Source organism: Halichoerus grypus, chromosome 12 (genome assembly GCF_964656455.1).
Source record: "Halichoerus grypus chromosome 12, mHalGry1.hap1.1, whole genome shotgun sequence".
Classification (NCBI taxonomy): domain Eukaryota; kingdom Metazoa; phylum Chordata; class Mammalia; order Carnivora; family Phocidae; genus Halichoerus; species Halichoerus grypus.
This window is the reverse complement of record NC_135723.1, coordinates 10,282,209-10,289,628: the sequence shown is the minus strand read 5'-3', so window position 1 is coordinate 10,289,628 and position 7,420 is coordinate 10,282,209. Positions and strand designations below refer to the sequence as shown.

The 7,420-nt window shown below is 40.8% G+C and overlaps 1 long non-coding RNA gene across 1 annotated transcript; it reads left to right on the top strand.

Moving 5' to 3' along the window:
• Nucleotides 1–833: 833 nt before the first annotated feature.
• LOC118552808 (uncharacterized) lies at nucleotides 834–6,789 on the top strand. Its single transcript, XR_004925701.2, has 3 exons — nucleotides 834–1,081; nucleotides 5,022–5,111; nucleotides 6,220–6,789. It is a non-coding gene; the product is annotated as an uncharacterized LOC118552808 (long non-coding RNA).
• The last annotated feature ends 631 nt before the right edge of the window (nucleotides 6,790–7,420 follow it).

Sequence of the window (7,420 nt, the reverse complement as noted above, 5' to 3'; positions counted from 1 at the left end):
GCCTGTATGCCTTTTTTTATAGAATTCCTCAGCTGAATACCTGAGTTGCAATCTGGGCTTACTGCGTAAGAATCTCAAGGGTGGAGTAGAAGCATCCTTAAATTCTTTTTATTCCAGAGGTGATTTACGGAGTCCTTCTGGTAGCATTATTCCAGGCTTGGCTGAGAACAACCTAGTGACTGTGTGTGGTGTTCAAATTCTAAAAATCTGTTTTGTTTTTAGCCAATTCATCCCCCCCACCCCAAATTATAAAAGGAATCAGATTTTCTCATATTTCATATGGATGTTTCTCAAAAGCAAAAGAACTCAGAAGCACAGGAGGAACTCAGACATGAGAAAGTTCAGTGAATGGGTTTTGTAAACCTAGTTAATGTCAAAGTAAATTCGAAGTAGGATTTCAGGGGGAGAGTAAAAACATTCCCTGTCATGCTAAAGCACTGTGAGTAGACATTTCCACCCAGATCATTATAAATTCAGGTTGCATCTTTTGATGATTCTTTTAAAAATAACAAAGTAATAAAGAAATAAAGAAGAGGGAAGCCACGTCAGTCATGTACCTTGACTCAGCCCACTGTACAATAAAAGGTTGAGCACTGAAGGAAAGCAGAGAGGCTGGAAACCTATTACTAATTCAGGAGCAAATGCATTAGGAGGGCTTCAGAGCAACAGACCGTCAGATACTATTAAAGAACTGCACTTTGAGACAGCCTCTTCATAATTCATGGGGCAATCTCTCTTCCTTTTGGGGGAGAAGGTTTCCTATCAATAGAACTTTGTCCTTGTGAGTGAACTGTTAGGAATACCAATTATGTGCTTGAGTATTTAATTATAAAGCCACTCTTGGAGAAGTCGTGAAAGTGTGTATATAGTTGATCAAAATCAGATTTCAGCATCTTTTTACAGTGTTGTTTTTCAATAGCTCCAGTCTTGTTAAATATGAGTTGATACAAAATAAAATTTGTTAGGAACTTCTTTGATGTTCAAAATAGCTTGAAGACGGGAAAAAAGGGAAGAAAAAAGAAATCATTGAAGTATCAATGCTCCAGCTATCACCTCCTCCTAAAATACTTCTAACTTTGATGTAAGTAAAGTAACATTATTTTTTATTCTGTGTTTAATGTTCTTGACTTGCAATAAAGAAAAATGTCCAAATAACATTACAGATGAAAACAAGTAGCTTCACTTAAAATCAGTTCCTATGTATTTAAAGATGTTAAAAAGGAAAGGGAGTTGTGGTTTAGATTATGATCTCTTGTCCTTATGAAATTGGAATTTCTTGTTCATAAGTATATCTTAATGACTCCGTTAAAAAAATTCCCATCTACTACTAAGAGTTACTGTGTTTTAAGCGTATATTTGCCAGAATTCAGCCCAGTGCCTGCAGCATTTGAATACATATTCTCACATAACATTAGTCCAGTTCACAACTATATAGGGCAAAAAAAGTAAAAATTTTAAGTGGAAAACAATGAAAAGTATATTTAATGTCTGAGATTAGAAAAACCCTAAATATGAGATCTGGTACCAATTATGACATAAACGGATAAGTTTCTTTTCTCAATGTAGGAATAATCTTAGGAAACCAAAAGGAACTTTGAAAAGAAGTTACTTAGGGAAAAGTACTCTGTCTTCAAAAAATTTATATTTGGGAAATTTCACTGGACCATGACCAAATACCCTTGCCTTTTTTTTTTTCCAAGAGTGTATATTTTGGTATTCTGTTTTTGAAACAGACATGAAAATCAATGAATGTAACATACAGCCACTGGAATGTTGAGTGATCTCTAAGATTTATTTATATGCTGGAAATTCAAAAGTAGGCATGAAATGGTCATGGGGACTTTGGGCAATGGCTTTTCCCTGGGAGGTCTGAGTGGTGTCACCTAGCATAGCAATAAATCTATGGATTTATGGTAAAGAAGATCTCCCAAGTGGACTGAAATTATCAGTGCCCCCTTTTCTACCAAAAATGGTAAAGAAATCAAGATTTTGGTGTTTTGCAAGAGGGCATATATCAACATCTAGGGAGAAACAGTGGTTTTAGTAAGAGATCCCTGATGGCAAACATTGAGTTTGGTGTGCCATCCAAGTTCAGGAGGGTGATTGATCTGACGACGGAGCCATAGTAGTAAATTAGCCCTTAGGCTGAGATGGTTTGGTGAGAGGAGCTGAGATTCAAGTCTTAGATTTGGGATATATTCAGTTTGAGTGCCAGAGACAGGCTTCTCCATGGCTTTTAATTCAACACGCATTTGATTCTCAGTATAGAGATTTATTTACAAAGTTGAATTGTTTTCTTAATATTCGGTAGGGAGAATCCATAAGGGGTTACGTTAATCACTAAGTTTTTCTAGGCTTAAAAAACACAACCAACATCTCACACGTACTCCCACTGTGTGTGCACAGTAGTAAATAATTTAACACTGCTCAGCCAGGCACTGTTTTTTCCCTCTGTTCATGATCCAAATGCTTGGAGAAGTGAAGATGGAGCGGGATCAAGGATGAAAGCTGAAGTTGAGTTTCAGAGGCAAAAGAAGGTGAATGCGAGTTTGGGCAGAGGGGCCCTGAGCTCTACTCTGGTATACTACTTTCAGGAAGACTTCTTTGATTCCTCTAGCTATTGTCTCCAGCTTTAAATCTCCCTATTAGTGACTTTTTATGGCACAACTCTTGATGTGTTTTATAATCTATTGGGTGTATATTCACTTTGCTAAATCCTTAAGGTCTTTCCTTCTGTACCTAAGTAAAGGCAACAGGAGCTAAGAAAGCCACCATTTACTGAGCACCTGCTAAGCAGTATGCACCAGCTTAAAGCATATTTATACATTATTTAATTATGTACTTTTGACAGATGAGGAAACTGAGGCTCATATTGCTGAACTCACAAGCAAGGGAGGGAGGCAGGACCCAGCTCACCCCCTCTCCCTGCCCCAGTGATTTACTTCTCACAGCACCATCAGCCTGCTGTCCAGGTGTGAAAGAGTGAGTCCCGCAGGCAGATCCTCTCTGTTTTTGCTCTGGAAACAGGAGGAAACGTGGGGGCCTCAGCTAACTCCTGATTTCTGTGAAGTAGATGTTCCAGCTTGTGCTTTATTCAGGGCTTGATTTCTTCCTTTGCCTGTTCTCAGAGTTTTGATCATTTTACTCACTCTTTAGTAGGACCATTAGCCAGGGAAGCTGAGGCAGGACCAAGGAGAACTCTGGTGTGGATTTCACTCTTCACTGGAAGCTTCATTGGAAGTGCTGGAGAAATGTTGTAGATAGAAATTATTTGCTTGAGTTAGTTTTATGGAGTAACTTCTGACTTCACAGAAACTTAAAATCTCCTATTTTGAAGGAATCTAAGAAACCACCTGCATTATCCATTTGTGTCCTATTTCTCACTACAGAGAAAAGTGACTTAGGAGACACACTCTGGAGGTTGTGGGGGTTGGAGGCCTGCTGTTATATATTGTAGAGAATGTCCTGTGATTATTTTTTAAACATCTGTATCATTTTAATAAAGGGAGGGGAAAAGGCTAAGTATCTAGATTGTCTTCCCTTTGGGCAGTAGAACCTTGGGAGGTAGATATATAGCAAGAAATCTCCTAAACTAGAGACTAACTCCCGCCAATTTTGGTTAAATTTCTGACCCCTCTGTCAAAACCTCCAAAATGCACTGTCATTGGGAACATTCCTTCCTTCCTGTGAGAGCTGCAGTGTGCACTCCACATAGCTGTGTTGTAAGCACAAAGGGCCTGTGCTCAAGATTACCAGCATCATGCAGAACCCTTCTGAACTTCTCATTCTAAAAGATACTTTCTCTTTGTGGCCTCTTCTTCGCTTCTGTTATAATTATTTGACCCCAGGCCCTGTCTCCTTTGCAACCTCTCAGACAAGTGAAAACTGCACAGTTGTCTTTGAGTCCCAGGAAACAAAATGAAAATAATGAGAAGTCTCTGCCAGAGAGGTTTGTGTTGCTACTTTCTTCCTTTTATGCATTTATCAGCTTTTATTACCTTGATTTAAAACCTTAGGTCACAATTAGGAGGTAAAACAGAAAGGCCTAGATTTAAATGGTGCCAATCATGCCCTCTCCATTTCATTTTTTTCTCTGTTTTGCCAAAAATGAAATCCCTTTGATTTCATTTCCTCATTCCTTACAATGGTGTATAGGTCTGCCAGTGCAGAGAATGTGTCGTTGGCTCTCTTGTTTTTAGTTAATACTACACTTTTCTGCAGTAACTCCAACCCACCAGCTATACGTTTGTGTTATTACATGCCTCGTTTGCACCCATTCAGTTAGATGCACAATGTGCATCTCATAGTTTATTGAGTTGATTATGACAAGAATTATGATAAATGACATTTAGTAGCTTTAATTTATCACCCAGAGATTTTCACTTTACAACATCAATCAGGGAATTAAGAGTAGCTATTGAGCTGACCTAACGCGAGTCCTTACTCTTTTGCATCACTTCACATTCATTATAGCTCACAGGACAGAATGATGACACTTGTCCATTCAAGCAAGTTTCACTGACTGTCTCCTGGGTGCCAGACACCAGCTGAGGCACAGGGGACATCAGTGAGGTGGCTAACAAGCAAGGAGCAAAAAGGACGGCAGATCAATAAATATCTGTCGGTAAGATATCCGGGGGAACAATACTAGGTGGGGCAAAGGGTTCGTGAGGAGAGGGAAGAGAACTGAGGTTACAGTGGTGAGGGAAGGCCTCTCTAAGAAGCTGACCTGAGTGAAGCAGAGCAAGCTCTGCAGTTACTGGGCAGCCTTCCAAACATAGGGAACAGCACATGTCAAGGACCCCAGGATGGAGCAGGGGTGGCATGTTTGAGGAAAAGAAAAAACACAAAGTCTGGACCACAAGGAGCATCAGGAAAGTGGCTGAGAACAGGTAGCTGATGGACAGATTCAGGTAAGGCCTTGTGGGCCAAAAAAGCAGCTTAAATTTCATTCTGATAAAGTTGGGATGCCGTTGGACGGTTTTGAGCAAGGAGACATAATCTGACCTTTGTTTTAATAGAGTCACTCCAACTGTGATGAGGAGAATGGACTACAGGGTAAGAGTAGAAGCAGGAAACCAGGAAGGAGTTACACAATAACCCCACGAAAGGTAATGGGAGCGGGACAAGGATGGGGTGGGTGAGGGGAGGCAGAGAGGACTAGGTCCAAGCTGTGCTCCAAAAGTGAAGTCAACAGGCTTTGCTGAAAGACTGGGAGACAGAAGAACTCCAAAGACTGGGGATGCAGAGCTACATGAATAAAGTTGGTGTTTTCTGAAAGAGAGAAACCTGAAGGAAGAGAAACTCAGAGAGAGGGAGGAAGAAATTGAGGGTTCTCCTTTGGACATATTAGAGAAGGTTTTGAGTGGACATGTGAGTGGAGATGAAGTTCAGAGCTGAGGATAGGTTGAAATGTGAGCCAAGCCTCTTTCGGCATCTATAGATCTTGCTAACCTTAAGTTTGAGTCTATTTATGTCTGAAGTTTTGTCTCACTTTTTCTTTCCCCTTATTCCCACATCCTTTCCCCCCTCCGGCCCCAGCAGGAATACACCTTCTGATCTCTCCTGTCCCTAACCCACAAACCAGATATTCCTAGAACACTATGTAGGAACTAGAAAACTCTTTTGGAAAAAAGCAAATTCTTCCTCTCTAAAGTGTGTTGATTATTCTTCATATGCTTCATATGCAGGATGACTGAGAGCCTTTACATTTTGAGCAATGAGAGAGATTCTTACTGAGAAAAATAATTGCGTATGGAATAAAGGCTGAATTTGTCAGGCTGGCATTTAAGTTTCTGAATAATCTGACTCCATCCCACCTCTTCAAGGCTCCATATGTTCAATTTCAGAGGGCACCTCTATAAATCCAAGAGTTGGTCTGATCTTCTTCACTCAGTGGGAGGAGGCACGCAGGGAGACCAGGTGGGGTAACATCAAAAGAAGAAACACATGGACAGAAGTTTGGTCCTAGGGGGAAAGACCCTTGACTTGGAGAACACAGATAGTCTAGTCCCTAAAGAGGTGATCTCTGGTGCAGGAAAGAGCAACTTCACCCCGTTCAGACTTGGGACCCAGCTTCCATGTTCTTCAGTGAACCTGCAGTATCTTGTTCCTGAGAAAAGGAGTGCCTTAAATGGCAGAAGAAGTATTTGTATTACTTGAAATGGACACCCCACCTCACAATAATCACTAATTAATACACTGCCATTCTTCTTACAGATTAGTCTTGTTTGCTGCATAAAGCTGTGGTTGAGTGTAGTCCCTGGAGCCTGTCTGCCTGACCTTGGAACCCACCCATAGTTGGTCTGTGATGTAGAAGAAATTACTTAACTTTTTGTAATTCAGTTTCTGCACCTGCAAAACCTCCTCCAGAAGGTTGTGGTGAAGATTAAATGAACATCTTCATATGAACAAAGTGTTTAGAACAATGCTGAGCTTGGAGCAAATGCTTACAAGTGAGAGCTATTGTTGCCATCAGTCTGCCAGTCCTGAGATCATCATAACAGATCTCTGGGTTAGGGAGAAAATGCAATCTCAGGAACTGAGAGGCCGCAGGGGAAACCTTGACTTAGAAATGGACTCAGCCATGTGGTGTTCTTGGAGGTTCTGCCAGTGAAATGCCACCTCTCCATACCCCTCTCCTCTTAGATCCTATGATGACCCCATCAGTGTAGACCCATACTCTTTCTTTATGTCTCCCTGAAAAATGCTTCTTCATTGGTTTATTTGTTATCAAATTACTAATTACACAAATTACTGCAAAACTTTGTGGCATAAAACAATAAACATTTAATATTTCACAGGGTTCAGAATCTGGTAGCACTTAACTGGGAAGTTCTGGCTCAGGAACTTTCCTGAGGGTGTAGTCAAGATGGTGACCAGTCACCTGAAGGGTTGGCTAGGGGACTCACCTCCAAAATGGCTCTCTCAGGTAACTTTTGGCGGGAGGCCTCAGTTCACTCACAGAGTTCTCCATAGGATTGCCTCATGACATGGCAGCTGTCTTCACCTAGGGTGGGTGATTCAGGAGAGCAGGGATGAATCCATTAATATCTTTTTTTTTTATGTTATGTTAATCACCATACATTACATCATTAGTTTTTGATGTAGTGTTCCATGATTCATTGTTTGCGTATAACACCAAGTGCTCCATTCAGTACGTGCCCTCTTTAATACCCATCACCAGGCTAACCCATCCCCCCACCCCCTCCCCTCTAGAACCCTCAGTTTGTTTCTCAGAGTCCATAGTCTGTCATGGTTTGTCTCCCCCTCCACCTCCGATTTCCGCCCCTTCATTTTTCCCTTCCTGCTATCTTATTCTTTTTTTTTTTTTTTAAACATATAATGTATTATTTGTTTCAGAGGTACCGGTCTGTGATTCAACAGTATTACACAATTCACAGTGCTCACCATAGCACAT